At 41.1% G+C, this 9056-nt stretch overlaps 1 non-coding gene across 1 annotated transcript; it reads left to right on the forward strand.

Moving 5' to 3' along the window:
* The first annotated feature begins 6069 nt into the window (after positions 1–6069).
* LOC130942649 (small nucleolar RNA R71) lies at positions 6070–6173 on the forward strand. The gene has a single exon (XR_009071214.1). It is a non-coding gene; the product is annotated as a small nucleolar RNA R71 (small nucleolar RNA).
* The last annotated feature ends 2883 nt before the right edge of the window (positions 6174–9056 follow it).

Raw genomic sequence — 9056 nt, forward strand, 5'->3', positions numbered from 1 at the left:
AGACTCAAATGGGTATAGATGATGAATAAAACATAAAGATAAAGATAGAGATACTTATGTATATCATTGGTGAGAGCTTCAGATAAGCGTATGAAGATACTTTCCCTTCCGTCTCTCTGCTTTCCTACTGTCTTCATCCAATCCTTCTTACTCCTTTCCATGGCAAGCTTATGAAAGGGTTTCACCGTTGTCAGTGGCTACCTCCCATCCTCTCATTGGAAATGTTCAACGCACCCTGTCACGGCACGGCTATCCATCTGTCGGTTCTTAATCAGGCCGGAATAGAATCCAGTGATTCTTTTGCGTCTGTCACTAACGCCCCGCCTTCAGGAGTTTGAAGCACGTCACAGTCATTCAATCATTGAATCCTACTCAGAATACCACAGACAAGGTTAGACCTTCCGGATTCTCTTGAATGCCGCCATCAGTTCTTGCCTATACCACGAAGACTCTGATCTCACGGAATGGCTGGTTCGTTTGTCAGGCGAGCACTCGGTTGTCAGGCGATCAACCATGCATCGTGTATCAGGAATCCAAGAGATATTCACCCAATCTAAGGTAGAACGGAGGTGGTTGTCAGTCACACGTTCATAGGTGAGAATGATGATGAGTGTCACGGATCATCACATTCATCAAGTTGAAGAACAAGTGATATCTTGGACAAAGAACAAGCGGAATTGAATAGAAGAACAATAGTAATTGCATTAATACTCGAGGTACAGCAGAGCTCCACACCTTAATCTATGGTGTGTAGAAACTCCACCGTTGAAAATACATAAGAACAAGAATGATCATTGGCTTCGGTCCCAGAGAGGGAACCAGAAGAACCAAGATCTGATCTAAGAACTAGATGTCCGAAGATGAAAAATACAATAGTAAAAGGTCCTACTTATAGGGAACTAGTAGCTTAAGAATTACAAAGATGAGTAAAAGACATAAAAATCCACTTCCGGGCCCACTTGGTGTGTGCTTGGGCTGAGCAATGAAGCATTTTTCGTGTAGAGACTCTTCTTGGAGTTAAACGCCAGCTTTTATGCCAGTTTGGGCGTTTAACTCCCATTTAGGTGCCAGTTCCGGCGTTTAACGCTGGGAAATCTGAAGGTGACTTTGAACGCCGGTTTGGGCCATCAAATCTTGGGCAAAGTATGGACTATCATATATTGCTGGAAAGCCCAGGATGTCTACTTTCCAACGCCGTTGAGAGCGCGCCAATTGGGCTTCTGTAGCTCCAGAAAATCTACTTCGAGTGCAGGGAGGTCAGAATCCAACAGCATCTGCAGTCCTTTTCAGTCTCTGGATCAGATTTTTGCTCAGGTCCCTCAATTTCAGCCAGAAAATACCTGAAATCACAGAAAAACACACAAACTCATAGTAAAGTCCAGAAAAGTGAATTTTAACTAAAAACTAATAAAAATATACTAAAAACTCAACTCAAACTACTAAAAACATACTAAAAACAATGCCAAAAAGCGTACAAATTATCCGCTCATCACAACACCAAACTTAAATTGTTGCTTGTCCCCAAGCAACTGAAAGTCAAATAAGATAAAAAGAAGAGAATATGCAATGAACTCCAAAAACATCTATGAAGATCAGTATTAATTAGATGAGTGGGGCTTTTAGCTTTTTGCCTCTGAATAGTTTTGGCATCTCACTCTATCCTTTGAAATTCAGAATGATTGGCTTCTTTAGGAACTCAGAATCCAGATAGTGTTATTGATTCTCCTAGTTAAGTATGATGATTCTTGAACACAGCTACTTATTGAGTCTTGGCCGTGGCCCAAAGCACTCTGTCTTCCAGTATTACCACCGGATACATACATGCCACAGACACATAATTGGGTGAACCTTTTCAGATTGTGACTCAGCTTTGCTAAAGTCCCCAATTAGAGATGTCCAGGGTTCTTAAGCACACTCTTTTTGCCTTGGATCATAACTTTATTTCTTTCTTTTTCTTTCTTTTTCGTTTTCTCCCTTTTTTTCGTTTTTTTCCTTTTTTTTTTTTGTATTCACTGCTTTTTCTTGCTTCAAGAATCATTTTTTTGATTTTTCAGATCCTCAGTAACATGTCTCCTTTTTCATCATTCTTTCAAGAGCCAACATTCATGAACCACAAATTCAAAAAACATATGCACTGTTTAAGCATACATTCAGAAAACAAAAGTGTTGCCACCACATCAAAATAATTAAACTGTTATAAAATTCAAAATTCATGCAATTCTTCTCTTTTTCAATTAAGAACATTGTTTATTTAAGAAAGGTGATGGATTCATAGGACATTCATAACTTTAAGGCATAGACACTAATGATCATAAGACACAAACATGGATAAACATAAAGCATAATTTTCGAAAAACAGAAAAATAAAGAACAAGGAGATTAAAGAACGGGTCCACCTTAGTGATGGCGGCTTGTTCTTCCTCTTGAAGGCCTTATGGAGTGCTTGAGCTCCTCAATGTCTCTTCCTTGTCTTTGTTGCTCCTCTCTCATGATTCTTTGATCTTCTCTAATTTCATGGAGGAGAATGAAGTGTTCTTGGTGCTCCACCCTTAGTTGTCCCATGTTAGAACTCAGTTCTCCTAGGGAGGTGTTTAGTTGCTCCCAATAGTCTTGTGGAGGAAAGTGCATCCCTTGAGGCATCTCAGGGATCTCATGATGAGAGGGGTCTCTTGTTTGCTCCATCCTTTTCTTAGTGATGGGCTTGTCCTCATCAATAAGGATGTCTCCTTCTATGTCCACTCCAACTGAATAACAGAGGTGACAAATGAGATGAGGAAAGGCTAACCTTGCCAAGGTAGAGGACTTGTCCGCCACCTTATAGAGTTCTTGAGCTATAACCTCATGAACTTCCACTTCTTCTCCAATCATGATGCTATGAATCATGATGGCCCGGTCTAGAGTCACTTCGGACCGGTTGCTAGTGGGAATGATTGAGCGTTGGATAAACTCCAACCATCCTCTAGCCACGGGCTTGAGGTCATGCCTTCTCAATTGAACCGGCTTCCCTCTTGAATCTCTCTTCCATTGGGCGCCCTCTTCACAAATGTCAGTGAGGACTTGGTCCAACCTTTGATCAAAGTTGACCCTTCTAGTGTAAGGATGTTCATCTCCTTGCATCATAGGCAAGTTGAATGCCAACCTTACATTTTCCGGACTAAAATCCAAGTATTTCCCCCGAACCATAGTAAGCCAATTCTTTGGATCCGGGTTCACACTTTGATCATGGTTCTTGGTGATCCATGCATTGGCATAGAACTCTTGAACCATTAAGATTCCGACTTGTTGAATGGGGTTGGTAAGAACTTCCCAACCTTTTCTTCGGATCTCATATCGGATCTCCGGATATTCACTCTTTTTGAGTGAAAAAGGGACCTCGGGGATCACCTTCTTCAAGGCCACAATTTCATAGAAGTGGTCTTGATGCACCCTTGAGATGAATCTCTCCATCTCCCATGACTCGGAGGTGGAAGCTTTTGCCTTCCCTTTCCTCTTTCTAGAGGTTTCTCCAGCCTTGGATGCCATAAATGGTTATGGAAAAACAAAAAGCAATGCTTTTACCACACCAAACTTAAAAGGTTTGCTCGTCCTCAAGCAAAAGAAGAAAGAAGAGAGTAGAAAAAGAAGAAATGAGGAAGAATGGGATGGCTGTGTGTTCGGCCAAAGAGGGGGAGAAGTGGTGTTTAGGTTGTGTGAAAATGAAGGAGTGAAGAAGGGTTTATATAGGAGAGGGGGGGCTCATGGTTCGGTCATGTATGGGTGGGATTGGGAGGGAAAGTGGTTTGAATTTGAAGGGTGAGGTAGGTGGGGTTTTATGAAGGATGGATGTGAGTGGTGAAGAGAGAGATGTGATTTGATAGGTGAAGGGTTTTTGGGGAAGAGGTGTTGAGGTGATTGGTGAGTGGGTGAAGAAGAAAGAGGGTGGTGGGGTTGGTGGGGATCCTGTGGGGTCCACAGATCCTGAGGTGTCAAGAAAAAGTCATCCCTGCACCAAATGGCATGCAAAAACACGTTTTGTGCCAAATCTGGCGTTAAACGCCGGGCTGGTGCCCATTTCTGGCGTTTAACGCCAGGTTCTTGCCCTTTTCTGGCGTTTAACGCCAGTCTGGTGCCCCTTTCTGGCGTTAAACGCCCAGAATGGTGCCAGACTGGGCGTTAAACGCCCAACTGCTAGCCTTACTGGCGTTTAAACGCCAGTAGGTTCTTCCTCCAGGGTGTGCTGTTTTTCTTCCTGTTTTTCATTCTGTTTTTGCTTTTTCAATTGATTTTGTGACTTCTTATGATCATCAACCTAAAAAAAATATAAAATAACAAAAGAAAATAGATAAAATATAACATTGGGTTGCCTCCCAACAAGCGCTTCTTTAATGTCAGTAGCTTGACAGTGGGCTCTCATGGAGCCTCACATTTTCTCAGAGCAATGTTGGAACCTCCCAACACCAAACTTAGAGTTTGAATGTGGGGGTTCAACACCAAACTTAGAGTTTGGTTGTGGCCTCCCAACACCAAACTTAGAGTTTAACTGTGGGGGCTCTGTTTGACTCTGTTTTGAGAGAAGCTCTTCATGCTTCCTCTCCATGGTGACAGAGGGATATCCTTGAGCCTTAAACACAACGGATTCCTCATTCACTTGAATGATTAGTTCACCTCTGTCAACATCAATCACAGCCTTTGCTGTGGCTAGGAAGGGTCTGCCAAGGATGATGGATTCATCCATGCACTTCCCAGTCTCTAGGACTATGAAATCAGCAGGGATGTAATGGTCTTCAATCTTCACCAAAACATCCTCTACAGTTCTCTGCCATCTCTAGTGAGATTCTTGCAGCTTGTACCTCAAAGATCCCTAGCTTTTCCATTACAGAGAGAGGCATGAGGTTTACACTTGACCCTAAGTCACACAGAGCCTTCTTGAAGGTCATGGTGCCTATGGTACAAGGTATGGAAAACTTCCCAGGATCTTGTCTCTTTTGAGGTAATTTCTGCCTAGACAAGTCATCCAGTTCTTTGGTGAGCAAAGGAGGTTCATCCTCCCAAGTCTCATTTCCAAATAACTTGTCATTTAGCTTCATGATTGCTCCAAGGTATTTAGCAACTTGCTCTTCAGTGACATACTCATCCTCTTCAGAGGAAGAATACTCATCAGAGCTCATGAAAGGCAGAAGTAAGTCCAATGGAATCTTTATGGTCTCATTTTGAGCCTCAGATTCCCATGGTTCCTCATTAGGGAACTCATTGGAGGTCAGTGCACGCCCATTGAGGTCTTCCTCAGTGGCGTTCACTTCCTCTCCCTCCTCTCCAAATTTGGCCATGTTGATGGCCTTGCACTCTCCTTTTGGATTTTCTTCTGTATTGCTTGGAAGAGTACTAGGAGGGAGTTTAGTAACTTTCTTGCTCAGCTGTCCCACTTGTGCCTCCAAATTCCTAATGGAGGATCTTGTTTCAGTAATAAAACTTTGAGTGGTTTTGATTAGATCAGAGACCATGGTTGCTAAGTCAGAGGGGTTCTGCTTAGAATTCTCTGTCTGTTGCTGAGAAGATGATGGAAAAGGCTTGCCATTGCTAAACCTGTTTCTTCCACCATTATTGTTGTTGAAACCTTGTTGAGGTCTCTTTTGATTCTTCCATGAGAAATTTGGGTGATTTCTCCATGAAGAATTATAGGTGTTTCCATAGGGTTCTCCTAGGTAATTCACCTCTTCCATTGAAGGGTTCTCATGATCATAAGCTTCTTCTTCAGATGAAGCATCCTTAGTACTGTTTGGTGCATTTTGTATTCCAGACAGACTTTGAGAAATCAAATTGACTTGCTGAGTCAATATTTTGTTCTGAGCCAATATGGCATTCAGAGTATCAATCTCAAGAACTCCTTTCTTCTGATTAGTCCCATTGTTCACAGGATTCCTTTCAGAAGTGTACATGAATTGGTTATTTGCAACCATTTCAATTAGCTCTTGAGCTTCTGTAGGCGTCTTCTTCAGATGAAGAGATCCTCCAGCAGAGCTATCCAAAGACATCTTGGATAGTTTAGAGAGACCATCATAGAAAATACCTATGATGCTCCATTCAGAAAGCATGTCAGATGGACATTTTCTGATTAATTGTTTGTATCTTTCCCAAGCTTCATAGAGGGATTCTCCTTCCTTCTGTCTGAAGGTTTGGACTTCCACTCTAAGCTTACTCAATTTTTGAGGTGGAAAGAACTTTGCCAAGAAGGCATTGACTAGCTTTTCCCATGAGTCCAGGCTTTCTTTAGGTTGTGAGTCCAACCATGTCCTAGCTCTGTCTCTTACAGTAAAAGGGAATAGCATAAGTCTGTAGACCTCAGGGTTAACCCCATTAGTCTTGACAGTGTCACAGATTTGCAAGAATTCAGCTAAGAACTGATGAGGATCTTCCAATGGAAGTCCATGGAACTTGCAATTCTGTTGCATTAGAGAAACTAATTGAGGCTTAAGCTCAAAGTTGTTTGCTCCAATGGCAGGGATAGAGATGCTTCTCCCATAGAAGTCGGGAGTAGGTGCAGTAAAGTCACCCAGCACCTTCCTTGCATTGTTTGCATTGTTGTTGTTTTTGGCTGCCATGTCTTCTTCTTCTTTGAAGATTTCTGTTAGGTCCTCTACAGAGAGTTGTGCCTTAGCTTCTCTTAGCTTTTGCTTCAAGGTCCTTTCAGGTTCAGGGTCAGCTTCAACAAGAATGCCTTTGTCTTTGTTTCTGCTCATATGAAAGAGAAGAGGACAAGAAAATGTGGAATCCTCTATGTCACAGTATAGAGATTCCTTGAGGTGTCAGAGGAACAGAAAAATAGAAGGAGGAAGTAGAGAATTCGAACTTAATTAGATAGAGTTCGAATTGTGTATTGAGAAGGAGTGGTACTCCATAAATAGAAGGATGTGGGAAGAGGGGAAGAAATTTTCGAAAATTAAGTGAAATATTTTGAAAACATTTTTGAAAAACTTTAATTGATTTTCGAAAACCAAGAGTGGGAAAAAAAATCAAGTAATTTTTGAAAAAGATTTTGAAATTAGAAATTAAAAAGATATGATTGAAAACTATTTTGAAAAAGATGTGATTAAAAAGATATGAATAAAAAATTATGCTTTTCAAAGAGATATGATTGAAAAGATATGATTTGAAAACAATTTTAAAAAGATTTGATTTTAAAAATTAATGACTTGCCTAACAAGAAAAGATATGATTCAAACATTAAACCTTTCTCAACAGAAAAGGCAACATATTTAAAATGTTCAATCAAATCATTAATTGTTAGTAAGTATCTTTGAAAAAGGAAAGAAATTGATTTTGAAAACATTTGATTGAAAAGATATGATTTGAAAAAGATTTGATTTTGAAAAACTTTGAAAACTTTAAAAAAATTGATTTTGAAAATAAAATCCTCCCCCTTGTGCCATCCTGGCGTTAAACGCCCAGAATGGTGCACATTCTGGCGTTTAACGCCCAATGCACTACCTTTTTGGGCGTTAAACGCCCAACCAGGCACCCTGGCTGGCGTTTAAACGCCAGTCTGTCCTTCTTCACTGGGCGTTTTGAACGCACAGCTTTTTCTGTGTAATTCCTCTGCTGCATGTTCTGAATCTTCAGTTCCCTGTGCTATTGACTTGAAAATAGAACCAAGATCAATTAAACAATGCATGCAAGACACCAAACTTAAAATCAGACACTAGACTCAAACAAGAAACATAAAAATTTTTTTGGTTTTTATGATTTTTATAATTTTTTTGTGCTTTTTTCGAAAATTATATGAAAATAGAAAATAAAGGTTTCAGAATTCTCAATTTGGATTCCAGGAATCATTGCAATGCTAGTCTAAGACTCCGGTCCAGGAATTAGACATGGCTTCACAGCCAGCCAAGCTTTCAAAGAAAGCTTCGGTCCAAAACACTAGACATGGCCAATGGCCAGCCAAGCCTTAGCAGATCATTACTCCAATAGCAAGATTGATAGAAATCAACAAGCTCTTGTGATGATAGGTTGAAACCTCGGTCCAATAAGATTAGACATGGCTTCTCAGCCAGCCAGACTTCAACAGATCATCATGAAACACTAGAATTTATTCTTAAGAACTCTGAAGAAAAATACCTAATCTAAGCAACAAGATGAACCGTCAGTTGTCCATACTCAAAACAATCCCCGGCAACGGTGCCAAAAACTTGGTGGGTGAAATTGTGATCTCTACACAACTCCGCACAACTAACCAGCAAGTGTACTGGGTCGTCCAAGTAATAAACCTTACGCGAGTAAGGGTCGATCCCACGGAGATTGTTGGTATGAAGCAAGCTATGGTCACCTTGTAAATCTTAGTCAGGCAGACTCAAATGGGTATAGATGATGAATAAAACATAAAGATAAAGATAGAGATACTTATGTATATCATTGGTGAGAGCTTCAGATAAGCGTATGAAGATACTTTCACTTCCGTCTCTCTGCTTTCCTACTGTCTTCATCCAATCCTTCTTACTCCTTTCCATGGCAAGCTTATGCAAGGGTTTCACCGTTGTCAGTGGCTACCTCCCATCCTCTCATTGGAAATGTTCAACGCACCCTGTCACGGCACGGCTATCCATCTGTCGGTTCTCAATCAGGCCGGAATAGAATCCAGTGATTCTTTTGCGTCTGTCACTAACGCCCCGCCTTCAGGAGTTTGAAGCACGTCACAGTCATTTAATCATTGAATCCTACTCAGAATACCACAGACAAGGTTAGACCTTCCGGATTCTCTTGAATGCCGCCATCAGTTCTTGCCTATACCACGAAGACTCTGATCTCACGGAATGGCTGGCTCGTTTGTCAGGCGAGCACTCGGTTGTCAGGCGATCAACCATGCATCGTGTATCAGGAATCCAAGAGATATTCACCCAATCTAAGGTAGAACGGAGGTGGTTGTCAGTCACACGTTCATAGGTGAGAATGATGATGAGTGTCACGGATCATCACATTCATCAAGTTGAAGAACAAGTGATATCTTGGACAAAGAACAAGCGGAATTGAATAGAAGAACAATAGTAATTGCATTAATACTCGAGGTACAGCAGAGCTCCACA

The sequence above is a fragment of the Arachis stenosperma genome, chromosome 7 (genome assembly GCF_014773155.1).
Source record: "Arachis stenosperma cultivar V10309 chromosome 7, arast.V10309.gnm1.PFL2, whole genome shotgun sequence".
NCBI classification, from domain to species: Eukaryota; Viridiplantae; Streptophyta; class Magnoliopsida; order Fabales; family Fabaceae; genus Arachis; species Arachis stenosperma.